The sequence below is a fragment of the Hyperoodon ampullatus genome (assembly GCF_949752795.1).
Source record: "Hyperoodon ampullatus genome assembly, chromosome: 17".
Classification (NCBI taxonomy): Eukaryota; Metazoa; Chordata; class Mammalia; order Artiodactyla; family Ziphiidae; genus Hyperoodon; species Hyperoodon ampullatus.
Genome location: NC_136930.1, coordinates 23921324 through 23934203, shown reverse-complemented (window position 1 = coordinate 23934203; position 12880 = coordinate 23921324).

The following is a 12880-nucleotide window of genomic DNA, read 5'->3' as shown; positions in this document are numbered from 1 at the left end:
GAAGTCCTTCTTTAGCATAACTACAGTCAAGTAATAATTTCTCAGAGACCTAAGGTAGTTTTAAATGTAGTGAAATTGTCCGCAGTCAGCTGGCCCAAGTACTGTCATTTCACATATAACTGTCCTAGAGCATTAAGACAGAGACAAGTGTAGTAACAATGCAGAGGGTAGAAAAAGATTTCTAGGCTATAAATTTTAATCTGAAAAATTATTAGTACACCAAGCTATCCCTGGAATCTCTCAAGAATTAAGTCCAAATAATCCCATAATATTTATTCCAGAAAAGAGGTGACAGGCTTTTAATGAGTAATGATGCAAATGTTCCTATAGTCATTTCCAAATTTTTCTTTTTTTCCTACCAGTGGAACTTTTTATTCAAATAAGATATTGACTATGTTCTGGAACTTTCTATTCAAATAAAATCTCCATGGAATTCCAATATATAAAACAAACAAAAATGATAATAAGGCCTCCCAGGTAGGGGTGTGTGTTCATTTGTGTGTGTGTGGGGGGTGTGTGTGAGATTTGTTTCTTCTGCACTTTGTGGAACTTCAAAGCACCTCTACAGATCATTGGAGTTCCATGTACATAGACTGAAATTTCCAAACCACGTACTTACCTTTTATAGTAAGCCAAAATCTTTTAAAGTGTGTCCTGTAGTTGATATAGTTCTGTTTGTGATGCTTCCTTTAAAAGTAAGTTTATTATTTTCTGAATACCTACCGTATGTGTAACACCAAGATATGGAGAAACCAGATGAGGTAAATTAAGTTCTTGATCACAATTATTTATTTCCTTTTCAAAAACAGAGAGTTAAACTCTCACTTTGGCTTTACTGAAGAATTGGAGAATTCAAAAAGAGAAGATTTGTAGGAACTGATTAAGAAAATTCTGGTAAACCAATATTTATTAGGCACTTACTATAGTCCATGTACTTTGAATGTTCTATTTAATTTATTATCAAAATAATGCTATGATGAGGATTTGGTATTCCTGTTTACAGATGAGAAAACTGAGTTCAAAGTTTAAGTCTATAAAACTAAGTAGGGAATAGACATAGGAATTTGCTATTCAAGAGAGCGATCCTGGCTGGGATATAGATCTAGGAACCATCAATATTCAAGTGGTAACTTAATTCATAAATGGTGATGAGATCATTCAAGGAGAAAGGAAAGTTAGAAAGAAGAAAATAGTTGAAGACGTCCAAGAGGATGTCCCAGGCACCTCAACACAACATGTTCCACACTAAATTTTCACTTCCTCCTTCCATCCACTCCTAATAACCAAATCTATTCTACTTTCCATATCTCAGTGATGATCAGGATGTATTATCTAATTGCCTATTCCACAAATCTTAAAATCTTCCTCCAATATGACTTCTTCCTCACTTTACAACATTTATGTTATTTAAAAAATCATGTTGATTCAAGGCCTTTGCTGATGCCAGGGATACCACCTACCACAGGCCACACCCAAAGGCCAGCATCAGAGCACAGCTTTGAGGGTTATAGAAAACTCCCGGGAGACAAAAGAACAAATAAAGTATCCCAGGATCTGAAAAGAGAAGGCTTTTTATCTGCAACCACAGCTCTGGGCAGCACTAGCAGAGCAAGGATGATGGGCTGCTGAATGGGGAGAAGCAGGGCTGTGGAAGGCACCGGAACTGGGTGACAAGAATATCAGCAGCAAAGCAGTGAGGAAGGTGTGGTAGCTCCTTGACCGTGACAGAACATCCTACACAGATTGGGAGTGAGGATGTAACAGGGTGGTGGCCCTGGATTTCCACTTCGGGATGAACTGCTTTGGACTCAGAAGGAGTGCTGAGCCGGGGCAAGTGGGATGTGCAGAGCAGTCTGAGCTTCTGTCTGGCAGGGACCCAAGAGCTTCATACGGCAAATGAGTCGGGGGCAGGTTGAAGCAAGGACTAGTCCCAAGGTGCTCTCGTGGACGGCTCCGACTCCCTGGAATGCTGCTATCACACTGCCTGTGCAGCCCTCTCATGCGTACAGGCCCTCCTGCTTGGCATTCCTCTGCAGGTTGTGTCAACCAGCCCTGTCGTAGATCGTGCAGCGTATGTTATAGTTCTGATCTGGGTTCTGTAACCCTTGCAATGTATGTTTGGAAGAAAATGGAAAGTATGCCTTCAAACTGCATTTCCTTCTTTTTTATTTTTAATGTTTTTTTTTTATTGTAGTAAAAGTCATATAATATAAAACATACTATTTTAACCACATTTAACTGTACAGCTCAGTGACACGAAGTACATTCACATTGTCCCACAACTCTCACCATCATCTGTCTCCCAAATTTTCCACCTTCCTAAACTGAAACTCTGTCCCCATTAAACACTAACTCCCCATTCCCCCTTCCCACCCCCTCACTACATGCCCCTGCCCCTGGCATCTACCAATGTACTTCCTGATTCTATGAATTTGACTATTCTAGGTACCTCATATAAGTGGAATCAAACAGTATTTGTCTGCATCTACTGTATATTGGAATGCATTTTTGAGCAGCTTGGATAAAACCCCAGAGGCCTGGAGTTACAGGAAAACTGGGTTGCCCAGTTTTCACAAGGACTGTTTGGTCCTACTTTAGTTTCTGTTCCAAATGTGGGAACAAACTTGCTTCTTAAAACCCTTCAGATCACATGGGTTGTGTTGACTGGCATTCATGTCAAAGCCAAAGCCTTAAGCTAATTTGGGACTGACAGGACTCTGCTAATTCCTTATATAAATATGAGATCTGCTCTTTGGCCTTCCAGGTCAGGGTCCTGGGTGGGACACTTGTAGCCTTCGTTTGCCTCTGAACTTTCTGGAATAAAGTTGCTTTCTTCTCTCATTGCAAGGTCATAGGAGAGAGAACCAATAACAAAGGTCATGTCTGGAAGCAATTTGGGTTGGGGGGGGATGTCTTGAGGCTCATCCAGACCTTTCCTCTTTGTCCAGACTGGGCAGTGGAGCCACTGCTGCCCACTAGAAGAACAATTGGCTTGCAAAGCATTTCAGACTCATTAAACAGGTAGATGATCAGAATCTGAAATGACTATTGTTAACTAAGGAAATCTTTCAAGAGGGACTGTAGTACCAAGAGAGCTGAATGCCTGCCCCTGAGCCTCTAGTGAGGAGTAGAAGGAATCAAGGCCCCTGTGATTGTGTATGAGACCAGAAGCCACACCATGATCTGCCGTGACTGGCAACTGCCTTTCATGTTCTTCAGCTCCTGCCACTAATTTTCAGCTGGAATTGAAGTTGTCTCAGGGCACCTTGTCCAGCCTCGACACCGCCCACAATGCAAACCAGCACTGAGCGACAAAAGAACAGAAGCCCCAGAGCACCTACATAAAGACTAGATGGGGGTACTTCCCTGGTGGCGCAGTGGTTAAGAATCCACCTGCCAATGCAGGGGACACGGGTTCAAGCCCCGGTCTGGGAAGACCCCACAGTCTGCAGAGCAACTAAGCCCATGTGCCGCAACTACTGAGCCTGTGCTCTAGAGCCTGCTAGCCACAACTGCTGAGCCTGCATGCCACAAGTACAGAAGCCTGTGCGCCTAGAGCCTGTGCTCCACAACAAGAGAAGCTACTGCAATGAGAAGCCCACTCACCGCAATGAAGAGTAGCCCCCATTCGCCGCAACTAGAGAAAGACTGTGTGCAGAAACGAAGACCCAACACAGACAAAAATAAAATATAAATAAATAAAATAAATTAAAAAAAAGACCAGATGGGGCACACTTGTTGCTGCCATCCTCAGAGTACCAACACCCTGTTTGGACTTTTACATGAGAAATAAACTTCCAGTTTGTTCAAGCTGCTGTTGTTTGTTACCAACCTGAGTTACTGGACTCCTTAATCAATAGAAATTAATAAGAGGCCAGACGAGAAATTCAGGCCAGGTTTTACTGGAACTCATGATGCAGCATGAGGGAATGAAAACAAGTAACAGATGCTCTTGCTGGTTCCCCGGGGTGGGGGCAGCCAGTTGGTCCTTTAAGTGGGGTGAGGGTAGGGATGGATCAGTGGGTTGGGCTGGGATCATTTGCAGTACTCTGCTTTTGCTTCCAGCACCTCAGAAGTGGCAGTTGGCAAGTGGGGAGGAGGGTGGGAGAGGGTTGGATTGGGAGTTTGGGATTAGCAGATGAAAACTGGTATATATAGAATGGAGAAACAGCAAGGTCCTACTGTATAGCACAGGGAACTATATTCAATATCCTGAGATAAGCCATAATGGAAAAGAATATGGAAAAGAATATTTATATGTATACCTGAGTCACTTTGCTGTATACAGCATTAATTAACACAACACTGTAATTCAACTGTACTTCTATAAAAAATAAATTAAATTTAAAAAAACATGTTGATTGTATTAACTTAAAAAATTTTAATGCTTGCTTTTCTCATTCCCATCACCAACAGCACTATCATTTTTTTCCTTAATTACTAATAAATCTCCTTCTTTCAGTCTCTGTCCTCTCCTCTCTTTTCCAAGCCCTGTAGACTTCATGAATGATAGTTACACATGAAAATTTGACCTGGACACTTAATGATTAAAACCCTTACATGGCTCCCATTTCATCCACAGAAGTTCCAATCTCCTTAGCATGGCATGTAAATGTGTCTTATGCTTGCCTTTTCTTATCTAACTTTCTAGTTTTATCATTGCTCTTGTTCTCTACACATTCTTTGCTTCAATCATACCAACAATTTTTCATACTCTTTCTTGCCTCTGATATTTTGTTTTTAGGTTTTTTTTTTTTTTTGGTGTGTGTGAATTAGTCTGCTCCTTCCTGTCTAAAGCTCTCCTCTCCCTTCTTTCTAAGCCTTCCCCATACCTTAAACATGCCTCTGTGCTTATCCTTTAAAAAGTTGCTTCAGGTGCCACTTCTATGTGTGTGTATTTGTGAATTTATTAATTTTTCAAAATGTACTATTCAAGTTTAATTCTTATTTTTCTGTTGATGTGGAAGCATAGAGTAAGAAGATTCAGTCCAATGTAAATTTGCTGGATAAGTCAATTTCTTGTTTTCTATATTTTTACCATAAAACTAAGGCTGCAGAAACAAGACATATCTACAATATCAGTTCTCTGATTTTTCCTCCCCGGGACCTCTTTGAAGCTCACATAATTTTTCACTGACATTGCTTCTATCAACATCCATGCAGAAGCATACAGGAAATTCTACTCTTAAAGGAAGAGAGACAGGATCAAACGGGTACTTCTCAGAAAGAGATCTCAAAGACAAGGATTGTGTCATATTTGTAGCTGTGTCCCCAGACCCTGGCACAGTAAACAGGAGATTCAGAGCTCAGTAAACAATTCTTGAATAAGTGAGTGAACGCTCTTCCCTGTGCTAGTTGTCATCTGGAACACGGAAAGAGTAACGGCTCATGTTCATGCCCTCAATGTAGTAGAGAAATAGCATGAACATCATCACATCACCCGGGAAAATTGTTCTGATAGTTTCTCCTCCTCCCTCATCCCTCATTCCCCAAATCTAAGAAGAGTTAAACTCTTCCTCCCCTTGACCACAGAAAAAATGTGTGTGTTCTTACTATAACATGATATTACCATATTCTGATTTCTCATCTTTTCCATCACTAGGTTGACACAGTCTCAGCACACTTATGTATATATCTAACATCTAGCACTGTGCCTACAAATATGGTAATCACTTGATAAATTTTAGTGGAATGAATAAAGACACAATATAGGGGAGGACATGAATTATATGATAAACTATGTGGTATAATCTACGGAATGGAAGGAAGCCAGGGGCAAGCAGAGTAGTCAGTATGTGCTGTAGTAGTCAGGAATGTTTTCAACATAGAGGATGTATTTGAACTGGGTCATGAAAGAGAACCATAAAATTAATTAATTGCTTATTAATAAATTTTACAGTGGAATGACTTGGCAAATACCATCTTACCTAAGTAATAAAAGTTAACATCGGGCTTCCCTGGTGGCGCAGTGGTTGAGAGTCCGCCTACTGATGCAGAGGACACGGGTTCATGACCCGGTCTGGGAGGATCCCACATGCCGCAGAGCGGCTGGGCCCGTGAGCCATGGCCGCTGGGCCTGCGCGTCCGGAGCCTGTGCTCCACAACAGGAGAGGCCACAACAGTGAGAGGCCCGCGTACCACAAAAAAAAAAAAAAAGAAGTTAACATCATCATCAGTAATTGTGCAAATTAACATCATGTGTGTTCTGATATGACACAATGAGAAGAACACAGCATCATTGCTGGAGTATTCTTACCAAAAATGTATAACCTCAAATGAATCATGAAGAAACATCACTTTACCCCAACTGACGATTATTCTATAAAGTAACCAGACTATATGCTTCAAACATGTCAAAATCATGAAAGACAAGAAAGAGCTAAAGATATATTTCCATTTGAAGGAGATGAAAGAGACATGAGAGTTGAATGCAATGCATGATCATGGACGAGAAAGAAAAAAGGAAAAATAAGTCTTTTTTATTCTTCTAGCAACAGGAAACACTGTTGGAACAATAGCTAAGGTGTGAGTGGAGTAGGGATTTAATAATGATATTGTTATTGGTGTTGATTTCCTGATTTTGATGGGTGTTCTGTGGTAACATAGGTAAGGTTCTTATTTGGAGAGTAGGGGGCAACATTTCTGCAACTTACTCCCAAGTTATTAAAAAAGTATATATGTATATATATATATATATATATACATACATATATATATATATGTAAAGGAAGGCAAACGTGTTAGAATGTTGACAATTAGAGAATCTGAGAAAGAGTTTATGGAAAATATTTGTGCTGTCCTTGTAAATTTTCTGTAACTTTGAAATGATATAAAAATTAAAAGTAACCATCCCCCCAACAGCTGAAACCAGAAATTATGAATGTTAACTACTATATCTATATAAAGATTGACAATCAAAATTTATTGCTAAATAATAAGGAATGTAAAAGGGATGGGGCATCAATTCATGTGAAATGAAAACCTTAATATACTTTATAAAAACTGTGATTCTGGGAAGATGATGGAGTATGAAGCACTAGGAATCTGTCTTTCTACGAAGGAAACAATTGGACTAGCAGAATCTCTCTCATGTGTTTTGGAACTCAGGAGTCTATCAAAGGCTTACATCTTCCAGGGAAAGTGTTAGAGGGTAAATGTGGTTAAATCCAGTCAATTTCGGCTCTTAGCACAGTATCCACTACCTATCCTCCACACCTCAGCCCCTTTGCTGACAGCTGTGCATATATTACTGGAGGAGCTTGCACATATATTGTATGAGAGAGGGTGGGCAACGTAGACCCTATCCTCCAAATATCAGGAATGTGTGTTCTAATCGCTGATTGCTGCTTCTGATTGCTGGAGGGCAGATAAAGAGGTGGTGGCCACCATTGCTGTACCTCCTCCCATTGTTGCAAGCCTCACCCCTCCCACTGAAGTGATTTCCAAGAAATTTAAAGGGCCAGCGCCTTCCCCTTCCCTTCATTTTTCACTTTTTCCTCTTTAAGGAGCCATAATTAAAGACTAGGACATTCAAAAACAATTTCATATACAGAGGATATTAGAAAGTCACTGTGCATGCCAAGGGAAAGCCACAGGCTCAGAAAGGACATGAGAAGAGCTTAAGTTTATACTGTAACTTGGTCCTTGGCACAGAGCCAGACTACAGCAATCAGAAAACAAAAAGCACCAAAGATCAGGAAGATAAACTAATTTCCAGAGTTACCACATTATTAAATTCAAATTTCCAGTTTTCAACAGCAAAACAATCACAAGACATAGAAAGAAACAGGAGAGTTTAGCCCATTCAAAGAAAAAATTAAACCAACAGAAACTGTCCCTGAGAAAGACCTGATGGTGGATTTACTAGTCAAAGACTAAAACAGCTGTCTGAAAGATGCTCTAAGAACTAACTAAAGGAAAATATGGAGAAAGCAAGAAAACAGTGTGTGAACAAAATGGAAATATCAGTAGATAGAAAACTGAAAAATAAGCCAAAAGGAAATTCGGGAGTTGAAAAGAACAACTGAAATGAAAATTTCACTAGAGGTATTCAAAGGCAGATTTGAACAAGAAGAAAGAACAAGTGAACTTGAAGGTAAGACAATGGAAATTATCAAATGACAAACAGAAAGAAGAAAAGACTGAAGAAAAGTTATCAGAACCTAAGGAACATGAGAGGCACCATCAAAAGGGCCAACATATGCATTGTGGGAGTCCCAGAAGGACAATAGAGAGACCAAGAAGCAAAGAGAATATTTGAAGAAATAATGGCTAAAAATTTCCCAAATTTGATAAAAGACACGAATGTTTATATCCAAGAAGCTCTACAAACTCCAAGTAGGCTGAACCCAAAGAGACCCACCCTGAAACAATGAAAGACAATCTCTCAAAAGACAAAGACAAAGAGAAAACCTTGAAAGGAGCAAGAGAGAAGTGACTCATTCCATATGAGTGATCCTTAATAAGATTGTCCAAAGATTTCTTATCAGAATGTTTGGAGGCCAGAAGGCAATGAGCTGATATATTCAAATTGCTAAAAGAAAATATGGTCAACTAAGAATCTTGTATCCAGTAAAACTTTCCTTCAAAAATGAGGGAGAAATTAAGATATTCCCAAATAAACAAAAGATGAGGAGTTACCACTATACCTGCTCTACAAGAAATGCTAAAGAGAGTCCTACAAGTTGAAATAAAATGACACAAGCAGTATCTCAAGTGGAATTTATTCATGGAATGCAAGGATGATTCAACAGATGAAAACTCATCAGTGTAATATACGACATTAACAGAATGAAGGGAGAAAAAACCACACAATCATCTCAGTTGATGCAGAGAAAGCATTTGACAAAATTCAACATTCTTTCATGTAGAAACATTCACTAAACTAGATGTAGGAGGAAAATTCCTCAACATAATAAAAGCCATATATGAGAAACCTCAGTGAACATTATACTCAATAGTGAAATCTGAAAGTTTTTTCTTTATGATAATGAGCAAGGCAAATATATCCACTCTTGTTACTTCCATTCAATGTAGTAATGGAAGTACTATTCAGAGTGATTAGACAAGACAAAGAAATAAAAGGCATCCAAATTGGAAAGAAGGAAATACGATTATTTCTATTTACAGAAAGTATGATCTTACATGAAAAAAGGTCCCCCTACAAAAAATTGTTAGAACAACTAAATAATTCAGCAAAGTAGCAAGATACAAAGTCAACACACAAAAATCAGTTGCATTTCTATACATTAACAATGAACAATTTAAAAAGTTAATTAAGAAAACAGTTCCATTTACAATAGCATCAAGGAGAATAAAATACTTAAGAATAAACCAAGAAAGTGGAAGTTTTGTGCAATGAAAAGTATAAAAGAAATTTTTAAAAGACATAAATAAATGGAAAGACATCCCATATTCATAGATTGGAAGATGTCAATACTATTCAAAGTGATCTACAGACTTAATGGAATCCCTATCAAAAGTCCAATGATGTTTCTTGCAGAAATAGGAAAGCCCATTCTAAAATTCATATGGAGTATCAAGGGACTCTGAAGAGCCAAAACAATCCTGAGAAAGAAGAACAAATTTGGAGAACTCACATTTCCTGATTTCAAATCTTACTAAAAAGCTACTATAATCAAAACAGTGTGTTACTGGCATAAACTCTGACCTATAGACAAATGGAATAGAAAAGAGAGTCCAAAAATAAACTCTTGCATATATAGTCAAATGATTTTCAAGAAATGCAGCAAGACCATTCAATGGATAAAGTGCAGGCTTTTCAACAAATAGTGCTGGGAAAACTGGGTATCCACATGCAAAAGAATGAAGCTGAAGCCTTGTTTAACACCATATGCAAAAGTTAACTCAAATGGATCCATGACTCAAATGTAAGAACTAAATCTTAAAACTCTTAGAAAAAAATGTAAGGTTGAAGCTTCACAACATTGGACTTGGCAATGATTTCTTGAATATAACAGCAAAGGCACAGGCAACAAAAGAAAAAATAGACAAATTTGATTCCAGGAAAATTAAAACTCTGTGCAACAGAAGACATTATCAACAGAGTAAAAACGTGTCTCACAAAATGGGAGAAAATATTTGAAAATCATACTTCTGATAAAGGATTAATATCCAGGGCTCCTAAATATAGAGGGCTCCTAAAGCTCAACAATAAAAAATTTGATTCAAAAATGTGCAAATGGGGCTTCCCTGGTGGTGCAGTAGTTGAGAATCTGCCTGCTAATGCAAGGGACATGGGTTCGAGCCCTGGTCTGGGAGGATGCCACATGCCACGGAGCAACTAGGCCCGTGAGCCACAACTACTGAGCCTGCGTGTCTGGAGCCTGTGCTCCGCAACAAGAGAGGCTGCGATAGTGAGAGGCCCGCGCACCACCATGAAGAGTGGTCCTCGCTTGCCACAACTAGAGAAAGCCCTCGCACAGAAATGAAGACCCAACACAGCAAAAATAATTAATTAATTAATTAATAAACTCCTACCCCCAAACATCTTAAAAAAATAATAAAAATAGGCAAATGTCTTGCACAGACATTTCTCCAAAGAAGATACATAAATGGTAAATAAGCACAAGAAAAGATGTAGAAAATCACTAATTATTAGTGATCATGTAAATTAAAATTACAATGGGACACCACCTCACACCCATTAAGACAGCGACTATAAAATAACAACTTATTGGTGAGGATGTGAAGAAATTGGAATGTTGGTGGGAAGGTAAAATGATACAGCTGCTGTGGAAAACAGTAGGACAGTTCCTTAAAAAATTAAAAATAGAATTACCATGTGATCCAGCAATTCTACTTCTGGGTATACACCCAGAAGAATTGAAAGCAGGGTCTCAAAGAGATACATGTATACCCATGTTCATAGAAACATTACTCATTTATTGCTAAATTGTAGAAGCAATCCAAATGTCCATCAAAGGATGAATGTATAAGCAAAACGTAAATACCACCTTTTGATTATCCAATAGAATATTATTGTGTTAAAAAGGAAGAAAATTCTGACATTTGCTACAACATGGATGAATCTTGAGGACATTAGGCCAGATGAACTAAGCCAGTCACATACACACAAAAACAAATACTGCATGATTCCACTTGTATGAAGTACTTAGAGTAGGAAAAGTCATGGAGGCACAAAGTAGAATGGTGGTTGTCAGGAGGTAGGGAAGGGGACAATGGGGAGTTACTGTTTAATGGGTAGAGCTTCAGTTTTGCAAGATGAAAAGAGTTCTGGAGGTGGTGGTGATGGTTGCACAATATGAATGTATTTAATGCCACTGAAGTGTGCACTTACAAATGGTTAAGACAGTTAATTCTATGTGATGTATATTCTACCACAATAAAAAGTCAGAAAAAAATATAGTGTGGCTCCAGCTATTTTATGTACAGCAGTAAATTAGCAGACATATTTCTGAATACTTTCGTAGCTTCTAGTGCGTATTTAGCTTCAACAGTATCCCTCACCAGTGGATAATGTAGCATCTTAAAATTGAAATTTATTTAAAAGTATTTAATCTCTAGGGCTTCCCTGGTGGCGCAGTGGTTGAGAGTCTGCCCGCCAATGCAAGGGACGCGGGTTCGTGCCCCGGTCCGGGAAGATTCCACATGCTGCGGAGCGGCTGGGCCCGTGAGCCATGGCCACTGAGCCTGTGCGTCCAGAGCCTGTGCTCTGCAACGGGAGAGGCCACAACAGTGAGAGGCCCGCGTACTGCAAAAAAAAAAAAAAAAAAAAAAAAAAGTAGATGTCTAGTCTTGTGTAGATTAGAATGTAGTGAATTGCTATTTCTGACTGATTTCTTTCTGCATTTATAGAGAATCATAACATTAGATGGTGGCTCAATGATTCATTTCCAAAAATGGCTTGGCAAAGAGACAACAATCAAAAGACAAATTGTAGATGGAAAAATGGTAGTGGTGAGTTTTCTCTAAATTTAATATTTTTAGAAGCTCCTATTTGAGGCATGCCTTTCAAATTACTCAATTGTCTTGTATCTCAAATAGAGGGTCTGGGGAAAGAGGAAGAGATCAAATTTAACATGTCATGTACCAACTCTAATAGATCCCTCTTTGTTTTTAAGAATATATCATGAACAATATTGTCAGCATTGGAATCTACAAAAAGGTATGAAGAAATTGTATGCGTCAGTGAAAACTTGTTCGCTAACAGGAAACTGGGACTTGAAGAACCTGTGCCTCAGGGCCAGTGATTTTTTTTTTTAAATTGCTCAACATAAATTTTCCCAATAAAACCAAATTAAGTGCAGTTTTGGAGCTGTGTAATCTTGAGGGTTAGGGGCAATCTGATAAATTGGTGAGATAAGAAACTTCTTGTCTCTCATGTAATTGTAAGATCACCAAAGTGCCCTTTATTCTTTGTACACCTGAATTCTGCAGTCACTGATTTTCCTCTAGTGGACCCATTCCATTTAGGTTAATGCTTTCTGTCAAAGTGTGCTCTGTTGAAATTCATGTGACCTCGAAGGGGGATACATTATAATCATTGGAACCCACTTTGGGCATCACAGATTTTGAAAATCAACGTTGCTTTTTATTTTTGATTTTTGCAGAAGGCTGACCATGTATAAAGTAGATAGGATAGATAGATGGATAGATAGATAGATGATAGATAGATACATAGATAGATAGATAGATAGATAGATAGATAGATAGATAGATAGATTGAGATAGATAGATATGTAGATAGATACATAGATACATAGATAGATATAAATAGATAGATAGATAGATGAGAGAGAGAGATTACAAAATAGAGCCTGGACATTATACACTGTGCATGAATTATTATAGAACATTTAAAACAATCATTATCTTACTTTTCCATAAACTTATTTAA